The sequence below is a fragment of the Pipistrellus hanaki genome (genome assembly GCF_964339955.1).
Source record: "Pipistrellus hanaki genome assembly, chromosome: 1".
Lineage (NCBI taxonomy): Eukaryota > Metazoa > Chordata > Mammalia > Chiroptera > Vespertilionidae > Pipistrellus > Pipistrellus hanaki.
In genome coordinates, this window is record NC_140503.1 from 135,893,943 (window position 1) to 135,919,319 (window position 25,377).

The window sequence follows — 25,377 nt, forward strand, 5'->3', positions numbered from 1 at the left end:
ACAATTTGTGTGTTCATCTAAGTTAGAATTACAGAAAACTAAAAAAAAAAAATAACTATATATGGTAATTGCAGTGGAAAAGGCATAATGCAAACAATTTGTATCAATTAGAAGAGTAAAACTTCTGCAGTGGTAGCCCACATCCAAAAATAACAGAAGTGATTACCTATGTCAGTTGGACATTCCAAGTGGAGAAACCTTACCACATGGGCCATTTAGGTTTCGAGAGGTGAGTTTTGCATAAAGACAAGAACCTTGAGCTGAACCTTAAATTGCGTTAATATGTTCAAATCACAGGAGAGCATTCAGCTTTTTAATGGGATATAATTAAGTTTCTTCCTGGAGATTTTGTGATGCCACTGGGTCAATGTTTTTCGTTAATAATCTTGCTTCACATACCTTTGCCCCTCTCATTATAAATGCAGGATAAAATAACAATGAGGGTTGCCTTTTATGGCTCCATAAATTACATTCAAAGATGATAGGATAATGGCAGAGGAAGGGAGGAGAGACTTGGAAATAGGCACATTTTGGCATAGAGGAGGAGACAGTGATCTCAAGCCCCAACTCCTGGTGGCTATAGGGAATGTGTCTGTGATGAGGGAGTATGTATACTAATAGAAGGGTAATATGCTAATTAGGGCAGATGACTTCTGGATGACCATTGGATGTCCTTCAGGACAAAGCTGCAGCAGCTGTCTGAGGCTCAGGCAAGCCGTGGATGGCAGCTGCTGCTGGGAGGGCCAGCCCACGACTCAGATGGCTATGGTGGCCACCAGTGGCAGCAGCAGCAGGGTGATGGTGGTGGTACCTTCCCCTGATTGGCCAGGTCGCCTCTGGCAGAGGGAGGTCAGACTGCAGCTTAGGTTGGGGGTTGAGGCAAAGGAGGTTAGGGGCATTCAGGTCAGCAGAGGGGCAAGGTAGGGACAATCAGGTTGGCAGGGGGGCAAGGTAGGGGTGATCAGACAGGCAGAGGGGTTAGGGGTGACCAGGCAATTAGGCAGGCAATCGGTTAGGAGCCAGTGCTCCCAGATTGTGAGAGAAATGTCTGTCTGCAGGTTTAGGCCCGATCCCACCTACTTTTGCCCCACCCTGTATGTGTGTGTCAGCATATATATGTCCTATTGATCCTCTTGGTTCTGTTTGTTGGTGGAAACCTAATTGATATAGCTATATCACTTCATAATTTCTTCATTTCTAATTGGATTTTTAAAGTACTCATTTTTAAGCACTTCAAAATGGTAAATATAAAAACATACAGAAAAAATGCCCAAATCCTAAGTGTACATCTTGATGAATTATCACAATGTAAGTACACCAGTATGACTCTCTTCTGGCTGCAGACAGAGAACCTAACCACAGAGAGAAATGACCCCTTCTTGTCATTAAGCTCACTTTCCTCCCAAAAGGTGACTTCTATTCCAGATCTCTAACACCCTGATTTATTTATATCACCTTGCACTTGTATACATAGAACAATGTGGTATATAAGCCATTCTTTCTGACTTCTTGAGTAACCTGTGTTACTGTATGTATTTATAATGTGTTTGCTTGTTGCTGTATATAGTTCTACGTGTCTTCTGTTAATGAACATTTGCATTGTGTGCATTTTGGAGTTTTGAAAAAAGTAGCTATGCACATTCATGTGTGTGTGTATGTGTGTGTGTGTGTGTATTATTGATTTCAGAGGGGAAAGGAGAGGGATAGAGAGATAGGAACATCAATCAATGATGAGAGAAAATCACTGATCAGCTGCCCCTATTGGGGATCAAGCCCACAACCAGGCATGTACCCTGACCAGGGACCTACTATGACCACTTGGTTCATAGGTTGATGCTCTGAACATATCTTGCCTTTTGGTGACATTCATGCACATTTCTGCTGGGTATATAACCAGATGTGGAATTGCTGAGCCATAGGATATGAGTATGTTAGAACTTTGCAGATAGTGCCAATGAGTTTTCCACAGCACTTGTACCAAGTCACACTCTGAAAGGCAGAGTTCCAGCTGCTTGCTCTGGCCAACACCTATTATAGTTAAAGCATTTAATGAAAGGCATTCTTGTACAAATACCCTATCTAGTAAAGAGGAAATATGCAAATTAATGCTCACTCCAACACAAAGATAGCGGCACTCAGTCCCCTCAGCCTCACTGGAGTCCCCCAGTTATTTCAGCCCCACCACTGAGAGCTGACAGCAGGGTGTGGGGGCTTCATTGCCGTGGCTATGGCAAAGCCCCCAGGCCTACTAGACACAAAGCAGACAGCAGGGAGTGGCAGCTTTGTTGGCACATTGGGGTGGCGGTGAACCACCAAGCCCCACAGAGAGCAGAGAACCATGGGGAGTGGGCCTAAGCTGTTAGCAGGACATCTCCTATCTCCTGAAGGTTTCTGGATTGGAGAGGGTGCAGGTTGGACTGAGGAACCCCCCTTACACGAATTTTGTTCATTGGGACTCTAGTAGATATATAATATTATAGGATGCCTAATCACATTTTAATGCCAGATAAGCAATAAATAACTTTTAGTATAAGTATGTCCCCAGTATTGCATGAGACATATATTAAAAATTGTTTGTTGTTTATCTGAAACTCAAATGGATCTCCTGTATTTTCATTTGTGAAATCAAGCAATTCAACCTCAGTAGGTCTACAATGTTTTCTAACAAATTTTTATTTAGTATATATGTTTTTTATATATTTAATTCGTATTGTGTCTCATTGTTTTGAGTTGGGCAGTGCTAGAAAGAAAATTTTCCTCTCACTGTTTTGACAGAAGTTTTAAGCTGGCCTAAGAGTTCCTGGAAGACTGGACATGCCTTTTTTCACCTTGGTTTCCTTAATGTCTGACATGCTGAGAATCCAGGGTAAATACTGGTTAGATGGAAACAAACATTGGCTTTATACTAATATTCACATCAGTCTCACATCACCACTTACCTTGGTGTTATAGCAATGGCATGACTAATTTTGACCAGTGAGGGTCATCAATTACTCTCTTAAATTCAACATAAGAATTCTTTTGGGATGGCTTTGAGCACTATGCTTTTTATTTTTCTCCTTCTAAATGTCCCAAGACTATGAAGTTCCCTTTTTTTAAATATTTTTTTTTCTGTGAACAATCTAGCTTTCTCTTTTTGCTTTATGTAGAAGCATCTAGAGCATCAAGCCCACTTATCTAATAGAAGAAGAACAGGTCCCAGGTTAATAATCTCTGCATGGGCCATGCAAGGCTCAGAATAAAAGCCTGGACTGCCCAGGCTATTTTATGCTCTAAAGTAATAATGGTTTGAGGACACTTTACTGCTATAAGAATGTAATGATCAGCAGCTTAATTGAGCTGAACATCAATGGCCCTATTTAAATCTCTTAAAATCTGCAGAGGACACAAATCTCTCCCTTGTGAATGTTAAGTTGAAACAGATTGTTGACTTTTTTTTTAACGTTCCTTTAGCTTACTTTGCTTCTGTTACCAAATCAGATTTTTTTTTTAAAAAAAAGCCTTATATTTTTTAAAAGACCCCTATAAGTAAAATAATTAGTGAGATGCAAAACTCAGAATAGGCTTTAGTAATAAAATTTAGTTCTAAGAAACCTATTGAAGGTCCTGAAATACCAAGTAGTTTTAATTCTAATTATATAATCCAGATAGATGCTGCTTTTGTGCCTACAGCTCATTAATCTAGCTTTTCTTGTGCACACACAGCTCCCAGATTGCTATAGTACCTTCAGTACCTTTTCCTTTAGGACACATTTCAAGCTGTCAAAGACTAATTAGGTAAATCATTGCTAGCATTTTAGAATCATTCCTCTCTTTATTCTTCCCTCAGATTATTGTGATCATCTTCATTTGTTTGTTTTTTAGTTCTTTCACAAGTCTTTAAGCTAATTATTTTAAAATGCAAACCTAATGTCTGAAGGAGTTGCTGGTCTCTCCATGTGCATACCTTTCTTTCAATAGATTTGGGACCATTTATAGAGACTTTGTATAAGTAAATAGACTTTGTACCATGTAAAACACACCAAAGGATTAAGCGTGGCTCCTAGAAATAACCATCTCACATCCATTACCTGGATATGTAAAAGCATTGGTTTTTGTTTCTATGATTTTTTTTTGAACTTTTCCCTGTGAATACTACAGAATTGGTGGGAGAACTAGTGTATCTCAATGACATTCCCCAGGAAAGACTTGGATGGAGCTGAGCAGCTCCTATGAGCCCTGGCCCTCTATTCATTACCTCCGTTAGTATAACGGAAATATTGAAACTGCACCTTTGTAGGAGTTTGGTGACACTCTCATTATGTCACAGTGTCATTTGAAGTTATAGTCTGAAAGCTCCTGACCTTTCATGCCATGCCTGGACCTCCATGGAAACTGTCCTTGGACAAACCGTTTTCCTTTGTCCGGTGTACAGCCCCTTTCCCTCTGTGGCCCTTGTGATTGCACTTCGTACTTTCTTTATACCCTACAGTGAATTCCAATTCTAGGATCCCAGCGCACAGGAAATGGGGAAGCACATGAAAGAAATAAAGATTTATCATTTAGGAATGTTATTAGAGTTTACCTCATCTCTGCTTGAACAGAAAATAGTAAAGGATGACTTAATTTTATCCTCAAATGAAATTTCTGTTGTATTCCTTACTTAGTACAACTTGTACCACTGAATTCTAAATTTCACTTTGTCCTATAGCACATCATGTGGCTGCCAATAGGATCTCTGTATAATAATTCTAGTAAAGAGGAAATTAAGCATGCTTTCAATGCATTCTTTGTTGGGTCTTCTAATAGTGCAATTCATGTTTATGGAATGGTCTCTTGTAACCTTTCCCCCTGTCCCTCTATTTACAGCAAACAGGGGTTTGCCAAGCCTTGGTCAAGAACTATGTCAAAAATTCAGGCAATGTTGCAGTGTTGAATTCCTGAACACAGATCCTTTCTCCTCAGTGCTTATTTCGTAACCGTCATGTCCTTATGAATTGGAGGTTTATGTTTCTATTTTGGATCAATCTGTTTGACTCATTAGCATTCCCAGCCTTGCCCTACATAGCTGGAGCTGCTTCCCTCTCTAGGTGTGAGAGCAACAGCTGCGGAAAATATTCACATTAAAACCGGTGACCTTGTTAGCAAGGAACCTGTGAGCATGTCTACCTCCATCAGAACTGTAATTTATAAAAATATAATTTGGCCACAGAGCTAGTTAGGTGGGTTAACCATTATTTTTTATTGTCTGGGCTGTTTTGTTGTTCCATATTTGTTATTTCAGATTACCATAATAAGAGCAAGGCATTTCACCATGCTCATTACAAGCCACGCAATGCCTAACCCAAGCAGAGATTTAAAAGAAAAATTAGCGTGTAGGAAGTGGTAATAACAATAACTTTATTTTATGAGTAAAATAAACAAGGATGAAGGAGCCATTTCCACTCTCACTGTGTGGGATTGTGCACCTCTCCCCCACCTTTCTGGCTGTTCCCTCTGATGCCAGGTACCTGGCTTCTGGTTTAATTTAGGTGCCTGGGACTAAATTAAAAGCCTTTGGGTTCTGATACAACTGATGCTGCCCCTTTCTGACTCACAAATTTCCCAACAATCTGTTTTGCCTTTTGAAGATATGCTAACTCTTATCTGGTGTGGGGCTTTCCTGTAGCCTGGTTCCTCATCTGGTTCCCCCTTCTATTTTGTGCAAGAGCTCATTGCTGCACCCCACACCCTACTTCCTGGTCTCAGGCTCTACTGCTGTGTTTCCTATATTTGGGGCACTTCCCCCAGCCTTTCTCTCCTCCCACCAACAGCCCCACAAAGACCAAGTCTTCCACCAAGAATGTCCCAGCACACCTTTATGTCTCCAGCTTTGGGAACCACCCCTCCTTTGATACCAGCTCTTCACAGCCCCTTCTCACATGCTGCTGGGTCGGCTAACCCTGAACACAGAGACTCGTGTGCCACCACCATAAGCAACGTACTCAATACATACCCATGAGATTAAGTTCTAAATTCCATTTTGTTGGCTAATGAATAACCAGAGAATGGAAAATGTATCTGTGCTACAGAATGTAATTCATCTCTTTCTGAGATGTGTTGCTGCAGATGTCACGAGAGTGTTTGAGACTCAGTCCCACAGCAGCATTTTCCCAAATCACACGAGCCATGGAGCTCTGTCCATATCATGTCATCGTCCCCACTGCTCTGTACGGTTAAGTGATCTGTGAGGCTCGACTCACTTCTTTTTGTGAGTTAGGCATTTCTTCCTTCCCCCTAGCAGAGTGCCCTGTGGACAGCAAGCCAAGCCTCCTGATAATGTTGTTCTGTAACTTCTCATGCTGTCTAGGCTGGCACAGTGCCCTGTCTGCCTATGTCTGCTTCTGCTCCCAGCTCACAGGGACTGGCCTGGCTGACTCTGCTCCTCTTCACCTGATGTGAACCCCTGACATGCTGCCTTCTGCTCCTCACCTCGAAGGGTGCTTCCCACATCCCCATCCGCTTCTTCGCGCTTCTTCAATCCAGCACGCCCAGCCCACTGTGCAGCTCCAGGACAGTGCAGGCTGGGTGCCAGGCTGTCCTCTGATCTATTCTTCTTTACACCACCTATTTTTTAATATTTTTGCCCAGTTGCCTCAAAAAGTGTGTGTGTGTGAGGGTTATTAGTAACATTTTATTTATCCATTTTAATTGTTATGAGTTATTTGTGGGAAATAACTCTTTCTACTACCAGTAGTAGTTTGGTGCTTATCCAAGTTATTTCATATTAGCTTTCTTTGAAAGTCACTACCTGCTGGATATAAATTTAAACAAGGACATATGACCAGGGTTAATTCTAAGAAAAACATTGTAGAAATCCTGAAGTTACATGTTCTTATGTGGAGTAAAATGGCCCACTGGTCCTTTTATCTTTTTTTTAAATTTTTTTAAAATTTATTTATTTACTATTTATTTATTTATTTATTTATTTATTATTTTGGCTAGTTTCCTTCTGCTAACACCTCTATGGCAGCTTACAAACCCATAAAGGTGATCTGTCACCCAACCAGTTCTAAATGATTTGTGGATTCCTGGCAGAAGTGGGGAGCCTCCTTTTATCCCTTTCTCCTCTTCCTGGGACTCTGCTTTGCATTTTAACCATCTCATTTGCTCTGCTGTAGCTGTCTTTGCTGCTTCAGTTTCATTTCCAGAAATCCCAGATTGCATTCTGTCTTCTAAGATTAGTGAGGACTCTCTCTGTCCTGACTTGTGCTGCTTGGACATAAACATTGCCTTCATCACTCTCCCATCTCCTGGAGTATGTGTGTGTGAGTGTGTGTTCTTTCATGTGTGTACATATGCATGTACATGTGTGTGTCCCTATCAGGTGTCGGCAACCTGCGGCTCTGGAGCCGCATGCGGCTCTTTTTGTTAAGTGAAAAAATCCTTTTCTTCTTCAGATTGACAGCTAACTGCACGATCCGGTATGTAGCATTAAGGTAAGAAACAATATATACAGTGTTATATTTGTTTTAAATGTTGCAATGGTTTTGCGGCTCCCAGGTTTTTTTTTTCTTCGGAAACGGATCCAAGTGGCTCTTTATGTCTTAAAGGTTGCCGACCCCTGCCCTATATGTACAAGCACACACATGTGTATTCTGTACCAGTAAAGAGGAGGAGCCAGATTCTATGGTCTGACATGTGCAAAGCTTTGAGGTCAGTGTATGACACATAATAAGTATTTTTAGATAAAGGAGGGAGAAGAGGTAATGGTTCTATTAGCACTAGAATTTAGTATAAAGGAAACAAATATTCCTAAATTTGAAATGATCTTTTGAATATAGTACCATATTTAGTTATCACTAATTTTGACCTCAAAATTTCAATCTAAGGAGTATTTCTCAAAGTGTATTTAATAAGTATTATAAAAACTAAGAAGATTTTTAAAAATAGATTCAATAATTAAAAAATGCTGTGAAACACTGGGTTAAACACAATTTAAATAAATTCTTTCCAGCTGGGTTTGACAGTGCTTTTAACCTGCTGAATTGCTCTGTGTGTGATTCTAAGGGAGGGGCCTGTATTATAGACCATAGCCCATATTTATTTGACCACAGAATACTTTTCTAGAAATGGTGTTTTTATTTTTATATATTTTTATTGATGTCAGAAAAGAAGGGAGTGGGAGAGAGAAATTGAAACATCAATGATGAGAGTCATTGATCAGCTGTCTTCTGCATGCCCTTTTCTGGGGATCAAGCTGCCTAAGGAGCATGTGCCCTTTACCAGGAATTGAACCGTGACTTCCTGGTTCATAGATAAATGCTCAACTATTGAGCCATGCCAGCTGGGTGGAATGGTGTTTTTTTGTTTTGTTTTGTTTTTTTATGTTTGTTTTTGTTGTTGTTTGCTTTTAAGGCCATCCTGAGAAATATGTGCCTGAAGAATCCAAAACTACCAAGAATTTGAATGGACTGTAGAGTGGAATAGCATAACCTTCCCTTCTCTGTGCCCAAGAAGCCCAGCACCTCATTATTTGTTCATCTGTGTGATGGCTCAGTTCTAATGTCAGTTTATGTTGAAACTTTTTCTAACTCCTTTTTATGAAATTAAAAGCTTAACATTTCCCATAATGTAAAGCTCTTGAGGAATTTATTGTCATCCCACAGAGAAGCTATCAGGACTACAACTTCTTTTATTGTAGAAGATCATCAGAGATGAATGGACCCAGGAGCTGCATAACTCTTCAGGTATGATTTTATGGAGGATTAAAATGGAATATATAAATTTGCAATAAAGACACCACATTTTATGGTCACTTTTTCTATAACAATTGTTAAGAGGTGATCATTAATTAAGGATGCTTCCTTCCCTTGGGGCTCTTATAAGTCAATGGGGGCCATAGTGCTCTTGGTGCAGAGAGGAACCATTGTGATTCAAGGCCACCCTCACCTGGTCTTCATAACTCCTTGTAGAAAATTAATTTACTTTTAAAATTCCTGTTGCCATAACAACTCAGTGCAGCTGTTCATGTGATTTAATGAGATTCCAGAAGAAAAACGGTTTTACAGAGAAGAGAGAATAAACGAAGATCGACTGCCTTGAAGCACTTGTATTTAGACATTAGTTGAAGGCTGAAGGAAATGCTTGCTGTGTAAGAAGAGGCTCAGGTTTTTATTTTCTTTGCTCTTTAATCCCAACGCAGCTGTTGTTTCTTCTCTTCCCGTCTCTCCTCCTTTTTTCAGGGTTTCCTTAAGAAGCTATATGTGGTAATTGAGGGTTACAATAGACTGAAATGAAATGGAGATCATTTTCATTGAAAAAAAATTACTTTATATAAAAATATTTATTTTGACGTAGCCTGCTAGTGTGGTTAAAACATGTTATGTTTGGAAGAGAAAGTATGTCTGCTGTAATGAATTTCTCTTATATTAGTCTCATATTGCTTTTTCTAAAACTGTAAACTGTCCTAAAATATATACCACCTAAAAATCTGGGGTTGAGTCAATCTCATATTGGTCCCCAAAACTTCATTTCTCTTGCAAGCTTTATAACCCAATTCTCCAAAAAGAAACTTAAAAATAGACCTTTAAACATGACCAAAACATTGCAAGAGTTATTTTAAAAGCCAAAAAATGCAACATCAACATTAGTGTTCTAAATCCTCTTTGGTATCTGAATCTGATGTACTTGTTTAATTTAATAAATGGAAAGGTAACACATGTTTAATGTTGAAATGTTAAAAAAAAAAATGGAGGAAAAAAGACAAGAAAAACACAAATCATTTACAATCCCATCATCTGGAGATAATAATGTTCTATAATAAATCACAAGTCATTCTGAAATATAACCTATCCTTTTAATTTAACAAAAATGTTCTTCCAAAATATGCCTTGTAGTGGTGGTCCAGATTTTATTTTATTATTATATAATATCTTAGTTAATCTTCTTATTTTAACATTTTGATTAGGTTCAATTAGGTCCTTTTTGCCTATTTGTTTTTATAAATAATTATGTAAAAGATATGTGTACATTTTGTGTGTGTGTGTGTGTGTGTGTGTGTGTGAGTATGAGTAAATTCCTGTTCCTGTAGCTAATTTCCTAGAGGTAGAATTCCTGAGTCAATACCTATGAATATGTTAAGTCTTTCAATACACGTGGCCATGTTTTTTATACAAAGGCTGCATCAAATAGCATTTTTTTCTCGCTAAATGGGAAAAGGTTGTTTCCCTGCTAGCACCCTTCCTAGATATTTTTATTAGATATGTTCTTTTACATACCCATTAGAATGGCCAAAATTCATACTACTGACAAGACCAAATGCTGGCAAGGATGTGAAGCAACAGAAACCCTTCTTCGTTTCTGGTAGCAATGCAAAATGCTACAATCATTTTGGAAGACAGTTTGGTGGGTTTCTTACAAAACTAATCATAATCATAATCACATGAACTAGCAGCGACACTCCTTAGTATTTATCCCAAAGGAGTTAAAAACTTATGTCCACACAAAAACCTGCACATAGATATTTATAGCAGCTTTACTCCTAACTGCCCCAACTGGGAAGCCACCAAGATGTCCTTCATATTAATCCAATCACTGGACCTCCCTCTGCTCAAAGTTATACAATGATTATATAATGATTACAGGTCAAATATGTAAAAAAAAAAATGACTAGAAAAAGGAGAAAGATTTGTCTCTAGAACTTGAGATGTAGATTTAACCTGCATTCCCATTGTAGTGCTCAAGATATCACTTCTACAGGATGTTAATAAGAGGAACAAGAAAGAGTAATACTGGACTGTGTGCTCCCATCTGTCTGGCAGGCACTGGGTTGGATGATGTAGGTCAAGTTTTATATCACAGCAGTTCTGCCAAGTCCTACAGGTTTGTTGTCATCAGTGCTCCCTAGACAGGTTTGGCAACATAAGCTTTTCAAGGAGAATCTCATGGGGCTTAGTTTTCCACAGAAAAGTCTTTGAGAAGAAGTATGGAGTGTGATCAGTGGGTAGTCCCAGGTTTAGTATCTGTTGTAGCTCTCAGCATCCCACTGGTCAGACCTTCTCAAAATGTTACCATTTCCAGCTCTTTTCATCTGGGTCAAGATGGCACATAGGTTTACAGACTTCAGGTAGGTGCTGGCCATGTTCAGCTAATCTCTCCAGTTTCCTAGCTCAGTCCCTTTGGCAATGCAGGTTGGGAAGACAATTACAGCACTGTGGTTGTGGAATGTCGTTTGATAACTTTACAAAGTTACATGTGGTTCTTTCTATTCACAGTCGTTACCCTTCAGACTCCACGGTTTGATCTGAGTTATGAGTTTGTTGATGCAATAACAATCCACATTACAGGAGTGATCTATTCTAATTATTTCTGTCATGATTTACTATTTTCCTATTAGTAACCACTCACCCAGGAAGTTAAAATATTCCACATAGCTTATATATTTAATATAGTCTGTGATTTCTCGACACATAGCTTTCAAGTTTTTTCTGTATACATGGAAATTAGTTAATGTTTACAGTACCCCCTCACCCTCACCCCCAATTCCAATTTTATTTTTATTTAAAATATCCCACACCATGTCAATAAAATGAAACAGATTATTTTCCTGCTCTTCTTCCCCATAGAGTTTTATCTATTCTGTATAAAGATAGTGGAGGTTGGAGCCAAATACCTTCCATTATGCTGTGTCTATTATAGGAGTCTTAAGAAATGGCATGATGAGGGGTAATGGGTGGTTCTACCACTGGAGGGATGAGGGCTCTAAATAGAAATTAAACTTAATTGTAGAGAAATAAAATTCCGCTCCTGAATTTTATCGCTGATATTTGTGCTTTCTGGGCTATGGGCCACCTGGGACCTCTCAGATTCTTTGTGGGACACATGCTTGTACCTAGCTAGACAAAAGTTTATGCTAGAATTAGGGCCTATGCCCAGGTGCAGCCAAAGACATAGAATAAAGACTGGGGAACCACCATAATCTGAGTTTAAACATTCTATTACATTTCTAGGTGACTTGAAGGATGTGTTGCAGAGGAATGAGAATAAGAAGGCATGGTCATCTTCTTAGAGTTTGCACTGGGGGGATAATCTGTGTTGCAGTTTTTGTTACAAAAAGATTTCCTCGAGAAGAACATGGCTGCTGAGCCTGCTGCAGCAGAGGGATCTGCAGTTAGCTGTTACCTGGATCTGTTAGTGCACCCTGAACTGTCCTAGAAGGGGAGGCCCAGGTGCCTACAAGGAGCTTGGGCTTAGGGGAAGACAATGAGTGCCTAGCAGATGACACTAGACTTAGACACAGAGCCCTCTTTTATGTTGTTCAGAAAGAAGCCATCTGTTTCCCAGGAGAATGTTACCCACTGAGAGACCCCAAATATGAGAAAGAGGGCTTGGAGAACCCCAAAGTGTGGGAAAGACCAGCAGATGCTCACTGACCTGGGCCTCAGCTAGGAGGCTCTCCTTTCTCAGATGACTCAGTCAAGACCCAGTGGTGAGGATGTCACTATAACAGTGAGGAGGCCTAGAAATCAAGGAAATAACACAACGTATGTCATTACTGACTTCAAACACAGAAGATTTGACTCATTCCTGAGCACTTTGTGGGCTGGGGCTCAATGTTTGTATAAAGGGCTAAGCTTTGGGAGAGAAGGATGATGAGCATGGCATAGAGATGGGGGAACTTCAGGTGCCTAAGTCATCCATCAAGGCCTGGAGCTCCTGACAGAAATATTACCCTCATGGCCTTATGCTATTTGTATGTTGGGGTTACCTCTCAGAGAACCCACTGTGTTCAGAGGCCTGCTTCCCACCTTCTTGAGTGAACACAGATTTAAGGGACACAAAGATTTATGGGGAGGAAATTTGGATCTGGTTAGGTTAGAGCTGGGCACTCACTGGTCACTGACTTCATGGAAGCAAGATCTTGATCTCTGATTTTAAAAAGTCAAGATCTGGTCCTGAGAGATCAGACTGTGGTCAGACATGGGCCCTGGATGTGAACATGACCACAGTAAAACGGGGCTTCCAGATTATATACTATAGAAGGCAGAAAGTGCACCATTAGAAACTGTTCAGAAGGGCACCCTGGGACATCAGCAAGCCTGGATGCCTGAGTGGTTTTGCTTTAATAAAAGGATTCTTTGGGGGTTTCCTACCTTTGTGGTAGCAGTTGGGGCTGCCTGTTAGCTGGAGTTCTGGGATAAAGATGAGGCGCATCACTGAAGATAATATCTGGAAGCGTCTTAGCAGCTTTTCAGTTCTCTTATAAAAGTCAGATTTCTTCCCTTTAGTCTACTCATCTGTGTGTTTATCTCTTAAATATTGGTAATATTTAATAAAGTAAGAAAATATTCTTTAAAAAGTCAAGGTCCATGACATTTAAATAAAATACACATGAGTATTTGATTATTAAGAGCTGGTTTCCCTTCAGCAGAGGAGCTAAAAACTCCTTTCCCTGGAGAAAATGAAAGAATAAAAAGAAAAGAGAGGAGTGGGAAGAGGAAATGATAATTAAGTTAGATGGCCTGTGTTCAGAAATAGCTCCTTAACACCCATGGTGGCTGCCGTCATCTAAGGAAAGGAATTGAGCAACCTGAGATTATGTGGTGGTATCCTGCAACATGCAGGGAGCAACCAGTGTTTCTTGGTGTCCAAGAGGGACAGGCTCATATTTGTAAAGGAAATATTGCATTTTCAATGATGAGGACAACTGTCTATGGGACCTAGTGGAGGGAGACACAGTGGAGTGTGGTGTTAGCATGGATAGCAAACCTTGTCCAAGGACTAGATTCCTCCTACCCACCGCAGAGTTTTGTTCTTCACGCCTCTCTGCAACGTTCACACAAGCCCATCTATAATTGGCTGAGATACTCCTGAATTGGCCAATATTAAGTTTCTATCATTAGAAATGAATTAAAATGAGGATCACAAGTTTGTGTTTGAAAATCCATACACAGGAAAGTCTAGCTGAGGAAGGAGTAACTACTTCAGGGCTCTTGGATCCTGAAGGGTTTAAGTTATGTCTAACGAATGCAATCACTTTCCTTAAAACTTGCTTAAGAATCACTTGTTTGAGTATTTTGGATTAGAAGAAATGGGAGCAGAAAGAAGATGGGAATTTTAAGCAAGATTCCTGAATGGTTGGCTGGATTTTAAGATCATCAATTTATAGTAATTTATGGTACCTCAAAGTTACCAAAATAATTGCTCAAAAGGGATGATTGTTTCTTAATGTCATCCAAAGGCAAGTATGGTCCTAAATATGAAGAAAAGCAGGCAGTTGTCATAGAAGGCTTTTTCTCCTGTGTTAACGTTTTCTTTCTTGGGTACCCACTGAGATTGCACTGTCTTCTTCCTCCTTCTCCTCCTTCCTGTGTCGTATGTTCATAGGGAGACGGATGACCCAATGAACAGTGCTTGGACTTCTCGAACATCATTATTATATGGGTCTATGCCTGGCTCTTTCTCTTACTGTTGTCATTTAATGATTTCATTTTCTACTGAAAACAAATCTATGAAAATATGAAAATATTTTATATAGTCATATGTGTTATCCATCAGATCTGATTTATTCAACACTGTCAATAAGATGTTGAAAACAAGTCCTGTACATTAGAATATAGTTTTTACCTTTTTTTCCCTCCCTCTGTAACTTGGGAATATTACATAGCAACTTGGCACTTTCCATTTCAAAACAGATTGGAGTATATTTTGATTCATTAACATGGAGCATAATTTTAGGAAAGGAGATGTAGTATAAACTGTGATATCTTCTTTTTTATAATAAAGCAATCTGCATTTTCAAGTTTGAAAAAATACTTCAATGCACATGGTTATGACTCCTCTTATACTACGCTTTACCAAAGGCAAATTTTTAATGTTTCTAATTTCTTAAGATATTTTTATGATCCTAATACAAAGCATGAGAAAGCCCAGGGTAAATGATGTTTGTATTTCTACTGGACATTTCATGGCCATACTAATTGTTGTAGTTGTGGTAACATCTTAATGTTTCATTTACTATTTTTCAAAGGTTTTTCTATAAGAAGACATAAAACAACTCAAGGTTAGCCATCTTGATGTTATAATCACTGGTCAGTTATATAGGAAATACAGCTGCAGCTTTCTGACTTATTGTTGGTGCTTATAAAAAATGATAGCATTAGGCACAGAAATGCTTTTTTTTTTTTTTTTTTTTTTTTTTTTTTTTTTAGGATGGACTGGCAAAGAGCTCTGTCCTGCTTAATAATCTGTTTCCATCTCTCCTTTATTGAATCATACTTCAGATGCAGAATGAAGATATCAAGATGTAAGCATATGATAATTCTCTCTTTTTATTAAACTGCTGTCTTTGTCATCCACAGGGATAACAGAATTTTTAAAAACTTCCTCAATTTGTACCAGATGCCAATGTGCTGGCTCATCTGAACAGAAAGTGTTCCTTTCCTTCTGGTACAATTCTGTCTTAAGAAGATAGGTACAGTATTTTCTTTTTAAATCCCAGCACTTGTTACCCATTCACTCAGAAAGTATGTCAGAGTAGAAGTCCCGCATTCAGAAAGCTATCACCCCACTGTGAGGTCCTTATCTTTGCAATCTGGGTGACCTGTGATAGGTTTTAAAAATCTCTTACATCTTAAAGAAGATGGATGTACATAATCAAATGAAAAATGTTTTTACTGTTTTTCAACCAACCGTTAGTACGCACTGTTAAAAAAAAAAAAAAAAAAAAAAAAAAAGGAAAAAAAGGAATTATAATACAACATGTTGTCATGGTAACAAAAATACTAAGTTCACTGGAAGAGAAAATGCTTGGAAAAATCAGAGGTTGAGAGTAATTTTAGGATGACTTGTGTGTGTGTGTGTGTGTGTGTGTATACATACATACTTCCTTATCTTAAAAGCAGTGGCCTTAAATTAATTGAAAAAGAACAGTATATGTTTAACTAAAAAAAAATACCCTTTTTTCCAAATTTGTGATTTATATAACTTTTTCATTTTTAATAGTTATCTCTGTAATCTAGTTATCTGGGAATTTATTGTGTTTTTATTTTTGACTTCTAAGTAATCCAAATGATTCCTATAATTTCATTCATGTTGGCAAGCAGCTGGCCCTGACTTGGCAGTTTCTATTTTGTCCTCATTTTTATTAATGTTCTCTTGGTCTCGTACACATTTCCTCATCTCAACCACCTGAATTTAAATAATCTCTGCCCTGAAAAATTTAGCACAAATGAGTGCCAGCAGCCATTCTCCCCCAAAAGCTTTTACATGGGGTTCTGACTTATTTAATTAATTTTGTTGTGCTGTATCTATTCTTTCCCTTTTTTTTTTCTAAGTATGACATTTCTCTAAGTATGACACTAATGTACAATTGAACTAATCTTCTAGAACCTTGCTGAAGCCAAGTCAGATTTATTAAATGAGATGAAGTACCTGTAAACAAAATGAATCAGAAACCATCATAGTCTCTAAAAGGATCACATGGACTATAATGTAGAAACTCATAGAATCTGATTTGGAGAAAATTCTTACAATTTTGTTTTTAATTCCACTTCTGGTTATTAATGTTAGAAAGTGCTTTGACCAGTGAGGTTGATGTGTTTGTCTTAATATGGAAAGCTTGGTCTGATTTTTTTTTTTAATAGAAGTTAAAGTTGACATGCAAAGAAATGCACAGATCTGCCAAAATTGGTTTGGCTCAGTGGATAGAGTGTCGGCATATGGACTGAAATATCCCAGGTTTGATTCTGGTCAAGTATTGGTTACGGGCACATCTCTGGTGGGGGGTATGCAGGAGGCAGCTGGTCGATGTTTCTCTCTCATTGATGTTTCTAGCTCTCTATCCCTCTCCCTTCCTCTCTGTAAAAAATCGATAAAAATATTTAAAAAATAGAAAGAAATGCCCAGATCTTCAATGTATAATTCTGTGCATTTTGGTGAATATGTATGCTGTTGACCAGGAACCCAATCAAGTCCTCTGAGAAACCATCCCATGTTCCCTTTCACTGTCCCCACCCCCTATTGGCAACAGCTATTTTGATTTATATCAGAGTTTGTTTTGTCTGTTTTTGAAGTTCCTATAAATGAGATCATACATTCCCACTTTTGCCCAGCTTCTTAGATCAACATGTCTCTGTGACTCACCGTGTTGCTGCATGTATCAGCAGTTCCTTCTTTTTATGGCTGATCAGTGTCCATGATATGATTACAAACAGCTCATCTGTTGGCTTGCTGATGGAAAGTTGAATTGTTCTCAGTTAAGAGCTCTTGGGAATAAAAATGCTGTCAACTGTCTTGTACACGTGTTTTGTTGACATTTATTCTTGAATAAATACCTAGAAATAAAATTCCAGGGTCATAAGGTAGGATTGGGTTTAACTTTGTAAAAGCTGCCAGTTTTCTAGAGGGGTAGTACCATTTTACATACTCACCATTAGCATTAGCATAAGGAAGTTCCTATTCCACATATCATTGATATTCAAAATTGTCAGTCTTATTTATGTCAGTGAGCTCTAACTCATTGTTTTCATTGGGAGTTTCTCTGATGGGTAATGATGTAGGATGCCTTTTGCTTGTTTGTTTGTTTACTAAATATTTGTCTTCAATTTTTCAGGACTTTGCCATTTTTCAATTTTTTTGCTACTTTTATTACTGGTATGTACACATTTTTAATATATTCTGTATTTAAGTATTTTCTCAGATATATGTATTGTGAAATATTCTCCAAGTGTGTGTATTTTTCATTTTCTTAACTTTTGCTGCATAGAAGACTTAATTCTGATAAAATTTATTGTTTTCTTTTCCTTTACAGCTGGTGCTTTTTGTGTTTCAAGAAATATTTGCCTAAGTTGTGAAGATACTTTCTTAATTATTTTCCAGAAATGTTATGATTTTAGCTCGTATGTTCTTTTCCACGATTTTTGTGGCATTCACGGTTCATGAATCATATTGATTCAGTTCTTTAGCACGGTTTGTTAAAAGGCTGTCCTTTCCATGGTGCAATGTCCAGGTGCCTTTGTGAGCATCCATTTCTAGACTCTCTTATATTATTTTACATTTTTCTTATATACCCACAGTCTTGCACATTTATATCTTCACATTATCTACCTGTATACACTGCTTAAAATGAAAGCCCAGCACATCTTTATTAAAATAAAAGCAAATATCAGCACTCTTTAAAAAAGATAACTTTTACCCAGACATGTAAAATTGTCTTGAATATCATATTATCAGTCTTATTTATGTCAGTGAGCTCTAACTCATTATATTTTCATTGTGCATTTCTCTAATGGCTAATGATGTGGGATGCCTTTTTTTGTTTGTTTACTAGATTCTTGTCTTAAATTTATGAAAAATTACTTAAGATATCAAAGTAATTTGTCTTTTCCCATTGTGCCTAAATTTAGTAATGTCTACCTTGAGTGTGAAGTGTTTGGACAACTAAACAAATCTAGTCTTATTTACCCAGGATTCTCTGTGGAGTGTTCTTATTTGATCAGCCACTTCCAGACACTCAAACTTGGGTACAGTTATTTATTGGGTTTTTAATTGGATCGTATTCCTGTCTTTAAAAATATACAAAGCTGCTTTTGCTATTAATTCATGGTTTAATGTGGACAGCAGAAAGGATTAGTTGGGATTTACAAATCTAAAATTATGCAGTGGAGTGTAAATAGCTTACAATTATGTATCTATCCTATCTAATAAAAGAGTAATATGCAAATTAACCTTCTCTCTGCTACACATACAAGCAATGCCCACACACCAATCAGGAGTGAATATCCAAATAAACCCAACCAAGATGGCTACAGCCACAGAGAGCAGGAGGGAGGTATGAGTTTCCCTGGCAATGGAGGAAGCCAAGCGTTCTGCCTAGGCCTCCACTCATGACTGCAAAGTTTCAATGATAGAAGATACATAAAGTCAAACAGAAATGGCAGCAGCCATGGAGCTGGAAAGAGCAGGAGGCTGGGGTTCCCCACAGAAATGGAGGAAGCCAAGCTTTCTGTACATCTTGGCTGGCCCAGGCTTCCACTTAAGGCTACAAGGTTTCATTTATAGAAGATACATAAGTCTCAACAGAAATGGCTGCTGCCACACAGCATGCAGAAGGCTTGGCTCTATTTTAGGCTACAAAGTTAAAATTGTGGAAGATAAACCCCAGATACCAGGGCCTTTGCTTGGGTAGCCAGGGGACATGGCAGGCCTGCAAACCACCACAGGACCCTCACCCAGGCCACCCCTCACCCTAAGGGAACTCCCACCCTGATCCGGGACACCCTTCAGGCAGAACAGCTGGCCCCCACCCATGCACCAGGCCTCTATCCTATCTAATAAAAGAATAATATGCAGATTAACCATCATTCCAAAACACACAAGATGGCTGCCCCCATGTGGACACAAGATGCCCACCACAAGATGGCCAGCAGAGAGGGCAGTTGGGAGGGACCAGGCCTGCAAGGGAGGGCAGTTGGGGGTGATCAAGGCTACAAGGGAGGACAGATAGGGGTGACCAGGCTGGCAGAGGAAGAAAGTTAGCAGTGACTGGGTCTGCAGGGAAGGGAAGTTGGGAGAGACACAGGCCTGTAGGGGAGAGCAGTTGGGAACCAGGCATGCAGGAGAGGGCAGTTAGGAGTGACCAGCCCTGTAGGAGAGGGCAGTTAGGGGCAAACAGGCTGGCAGGGGAGCAGTTAGGAATCAATCAGGCTGACAGGGGAATGGTTAGAGGATGATCAGGATGGCAGATAGAAGCAGTTAGGGATAATCAGTAAGGCAGGGGAGCAGTTGGAACCCAGTAGTCCTGGATTATGAGAGGGATGTCCGACTGCCTGTTTAGGCCAGATCCCCTGGGAGATCTGGCCTAAACAGGCAGTTGGACATCCCTTGAGGTGTCCCAGATTGAAGAAGGTGCAGGCTGGGCTGAGGGACACACCCCCCATGCACAATTTTGTGCACTGGGCCTCTAATATGGTTTATATATATATCTATATATATCTATATATAAAAGCCTAAGCGACTGGCTGACCAACAAGTCGGTAGCTATGACACACACTGACCACCAGGGGGCAGACACTCAATGGAGGAGCTGCCTAGCGACAGCAACTTTACAAAGTGTCCTCACATTCCAGGACCTCTTGGGGGTTATTGGACTGCCAGTTTCAACCTGATCCCAACAGACCAGGCTGAAGGATCTCACCTGCAAAAAGGACCCGGCTCACCCCACAGATGCCCTTTGAGCCCCTGCGATGCCCAGGATCAGCTGGCTGGGGAGGGACCGCAGGAGGTTGGTTCCAGGGCATGTGTGGCTCCTCTCACTTAGCCCTGCCCTGCCAGCCACCTTTTAATTGATTTACGTTCAAATTGTATAAATCTGTGCACCAGGCCTCTATTTTATACATATTTAACAAGTAAACATTATATCTCATAGTAGTAACACACATCTTTCACTGCCATGCTAGTCACTACCATGCTCAGATGTGGCTATGGGAAGTGTGTGCATCTTTGCCTGTTGGTTCCTTATTTTTTGTCATGCTTGCTCTGTGTCCTCTGGCCCTGTTTTGGTCTATTTTTGCAGAAGTATCCCTCCTTGTTTCAGGGCCTTTTATGTTAATTGCAGACACTTATTGCTCTTCTGACTATAGGTCTTTATATTTCAATAGAGTCCTGGTGCATGAAATTCATGCAATGGTGGGGGGGGGGGGAGTTATCCCTCAGCCTGGCCTGCACTCTCTCCAACCAGGACCTCTTTAGAGATGTCCCACTGCTGGTTTGAGATCAGCCCCTGCCACCATACCTTTGTCGAGAAGGAAGGTGGACATCTGGAAAACGTCCAGTTGACCCAGTCTAATTAGCATATTCCCCTTTTATTAGCATAGATACCTTGAAGCCAGAGATCAGAAGTGGGAGATGAGCTAAATATACCTGAACACATTTTTTTTTTTGATTCCACACATACTTTATTTTTAAAATGTGATTTATTTGCTAACAGTTAAAAAGCAAAGCATTTCACCTAAGATGAAAAATTTCAGTTTCTTTTGAACAACCTGGAAATATGGGCCAGTGTTTCCAGAGCAATCATTGACAGGCGTTAAACAGCACCTCTCCTCTTTCTATAGGCATGGGGTCCGGGCTTGCCCCCAAGACGACAGGCCATGATTCTAGTTTTCAGCTTCTTCCTGACACCTGTTGGCATTTCAATCTGTGAATTTTGGCTCCTGCATAGTTTTCTGTCCCAGTGTCTCCTGTTCCATTGCTGAGCCATGAATGATAGACAGTCACAGGGCTCCTCCTCCATTTCTCCAGCTCTGCTCATACTTGTCCTGCAAAGTGCTTGTTCTTAGAAAGGGCCACCTCCTTCAGTCTTTGTGCCATATAACAGCTGCTTTGTGAAATATAGTGGCAACCATACTTTGGTAAAAACTGCTGTTTGAATTTTAACCCTGCTAAGTCTGGCTCCTGCCTGATTAAACACGAAATACTTACCTCAGCTTCCAGGTGGAGACCTGGAGGCTAAGGCAATTTTCCCTTGCCTGGGACCAGGACCACAGGAGATTGATTCCCACTGACTCAGTAGCTTCAGGGATAGAAACTGTAGATAACCTTAGAGACTAACCGCTGAGCTCTGCTTCTGTGTTATCGGCTTTCACAAGATAGGGCCTCATTCCAATGTCCAGCAGGATGTGACTGGGAACCAACCCTGCAGGCTGTCCCCATCCTTTAGAATTTAGTCTTTAAGATTTAGGAACAAAGGAAAATTCTTGCAATTTAGGACTTTAAAAGACTTGTCTACACCTGGAACAGTGCAGTCATGTGAGACCACCTGCGTGTGGTCCTGGCCAGATATTATAATAAATCCTTGCCTGCTTTTTTAATTAATCATCAGCCTCCAGTGGTCTTATTTTGAACCCAGGGATCGACCCCACAACACTTTGCTTGTCATCCTTAGTTGACCATGGCATCAAGTTTTCCCCTTTGGGCATTTGGGTTGAGTACTCCTAAGAATGTCTTCTCTCCCAGCAGGAGACATTCCTGTGCTACACTATCAATATCCCCTGAGCACAGTCATCTAGGGTTTAGTGCTGAGCCGGTTCATAAATACGTTGTGTGTGCCTGTGTGCTGGGACAAGGAACATATTTACCCCAGATGAAATTACATGGCAGTCTATTTACTTTCAAATTTAACTCTATGGGAGGTAAAAATAAAAAGTAATATGTTTTTATTCAGATTGCATTTTTATTCATCATGGTTTCTGGCTATTCATTTCTATGTGATTTTAGCCAGACATGTAAAAATAAAAAAATAGTGTATGCACCTACTCCTATTAATGAAAAATAACATTTTGTATTTTTTTTTGTGAAGATTTGAATTCATTTTAGATGTGTTTGACATGTCAATCTTTTTAAGATATTTAAAAAATAACTCTGGCCCCATTTGCTTACTTACAAGGCACATACATTATTGAGTATCTTTGAGCTACAGAATTAAGGATTTTACATTTTTACCATTATAATAACATCATTTTACCAGGAAAAACACAAGCATTGTTGGCTTCTAAATATGTCCATTTAATTATGCATGGCCTGGAGGCCAGTTTTTATTAGGTTAAGCCAGGATGGCTGATTAAAGTCGATAGCCACCATCCTTTAGAATTTTTGTAAGTTCAGGCAGATGTGAAAGAAGGATGCTTAAATTCCCTGATAGAAAAGAATTACAGGCTATTTTAATGTTATCAGCAAACAGGCTTGTGATGATATAGTCTTCAAACCATCAAATCTCTGAGAAAAGCAAGACTATGCTTGGTCATAAATCCTGTTACTGTAACTATGTTAGTATGCCTTTTAATTAGTAATTCAGTAAAGAGCATGCTTCTTCTGTGAATATTCAGCATGGGAGTCATAGAATATCAGGTTGATTCAACAGAAATGTTGTAAGAAGACCAAATAGCACACAGTAATTCCCCTTCTTGCATCAAAAAGGCAAAATCCATCATGGTATTGGCTGTCTTCCTTTGCTTTCCAAGTGAATCCCTGTTCTGGAGGGATCCTCTCAGCCAAGAGCAAGAAATAGGATTAAAAAAAAACAACCCACAATAAACAAAAAGCTATTTAGCACTAAGAATGTTCTCATCCCCTATTCCCTAGCTTGTAATTACTGAACGAATTCCAGTGAGTTGTACTTTAGAAACAAAACCAAAGGGTTTCTTCTCCATTATGAAGGACACTCAGGTTTCATTCAGTGCAGCAAGCTCACAGATGTGACTCTGAATGCCAGCAGGACCTGGGCCCTCAGTAGAAGCTTTCAGGATTTACAGAAATGTGCACTGTGCAGCAGTTATATGACTCACTTTATGACTCACAATTTCTCTTTATGGAATGTTCACTGTTAGAATAGCGCCTCGTGCTTTCCACATACAAGCTGTAGAAGGCTTTTGGAAACTAGGGATTATTCTTCCCATTTTCAGATGAAGAAGCTCAGGGTTACCCAAGTCATAGAGCTTGTATACAGTCGTACAATGAACATGTTCTGGGCTCCAAAACCAGTGTTTTCAGTCACTATGCTCATCATAATAAACTCACAATAAACAAATACTTATACATGTATAAAAATGAGCATTCAGGGATCCTACAAGAGCTTTTACAATCACCACTAGAATTCCCATCACCGAGTGCATCTCAGGGACCTAGTGGCCATCTTGTGCAATCCTCACTTTCTGCTATGAAAACATGTGTTCTCAAGCCAGAGCTGGAAAAGTCAGAAACTGATGCATCCAATAAAATTGAGTCCTGAGATGTCCTGGGAAAGTTTCTGAGGTTATTTTTACTTTGTACCAGGGACTAAAATATACATAAATTTACAGGCAAGGGGCCATCACATAAGAAGAGTCTCTTAGTTTGGAGCACTCTGCAATGAGGTCTATAAGGCCCCCGACCCATTAGAATTAGGTATTTAATCAAACTGCAAACTCCTGAAGCTGTGAAAACATCAGGTTTCCCATGCTCAGGTTCTGATGACAGGAATACTGAAAGTGGTAATTAAAACACAAAGCAGCACACTCAAACAATGTGCTTTGCCATTATTCCAAGTTTCCTTGCACAGAAGTTGAGGGTAGAGTCTGATGCTATGCACTGGGCTCAGCACTGTGCTTGGGATCTGTCTATTTGTTTATGTTAATGTCTATTTGAGAATTCTGTTGCAGTCTTTGTGCTTACACTGCCTTAAATTAAAGGCATTAAAGATCTATTCCATAGCGCTGTATTACTATCAGAGAGAAGATACTGTGATTGTTTTCCAGACAGACTCAGGTAAATTTATTGATTTATTGAACATTTATTAAGCACTTACAATGTGCCAGATAGATATCCTTTCCAAGATTCTGACTGCAAGTTTCAAAATTATATCAAAATCTTCAAATGTTCAGACTGCTTTCCCAGTGCTCTTCTAGAATTACTCTAAGGAAATACACCTGGATTGATTCCAAGAATAAAAGCATTATTTATTTTAGAATAACAGTATTATGTAAAAATGAATATCACACATATAAAATTCCCAAGGCATTTGATTGCTACCACATTAAAGGCAAATAATTGATAGGTTGACTAAATTGTAAAGCTTTTAATTAGCAAGGTTGGTTGATAGTAGAGAATTTATAATTTATAATTACTGTGCTCTTTCCAGCTAGTTGAGAATGGGGCTATAATTATGATTCTCCCTAGAAAAGAAAGAAGTGTTAACTCTTTTGAGGATTATTTTTATATGTTTCTTTAATTCTCACGAAAATGTGAATATTTCTCTCAAAAAAGAAGTGCCTGCTTCTTTTTGACTATGTACATCTCTGTTTCTAAGGAATCTCAGATTATTTTACTACAGCCTAACTCTCATTAAGAAGCAACCCCAGCATCAGTGACATTAACGGCATTTATGTTTCAATATTGATGTATTCCTGACCTCACTTAGCCAATTTGGCAAATATAATAAACACTTTTCATAAGAGATTTTGGTAAAGAGAAATGATAGAAATCTATCACATTCATGACCTTTTAGGTGTCTGATTTCAGTGAGGTAAAGGGTAAGATTAAGCAAAGTAAGAAAATGAGAATATGAATTTCAACCATATTTGCTCTTTTTATGTTACTAGCAGAATAAAATACTGTTTTTGCAAAAATGTCAGTGCAAATCACATTTAATGAAATCCACTCTAATGTTGACATCTTAGTTGAAATGTCGATAGACAATTATCCCATCTTCAAAACCTCTCTGAAAGGCCAATTTTTATTTTTGTAAAACTGAAACATTTATTTTGTGGGACAAAGATTGAAAAAATTATCAGTCTTCATATATTAAAATATTGGCTTGGTGTTAGTTTTACTCAGAGAAAATCATACAGGTTCCTGTGTGCAAGGGCCTATTCTTGACTCAGG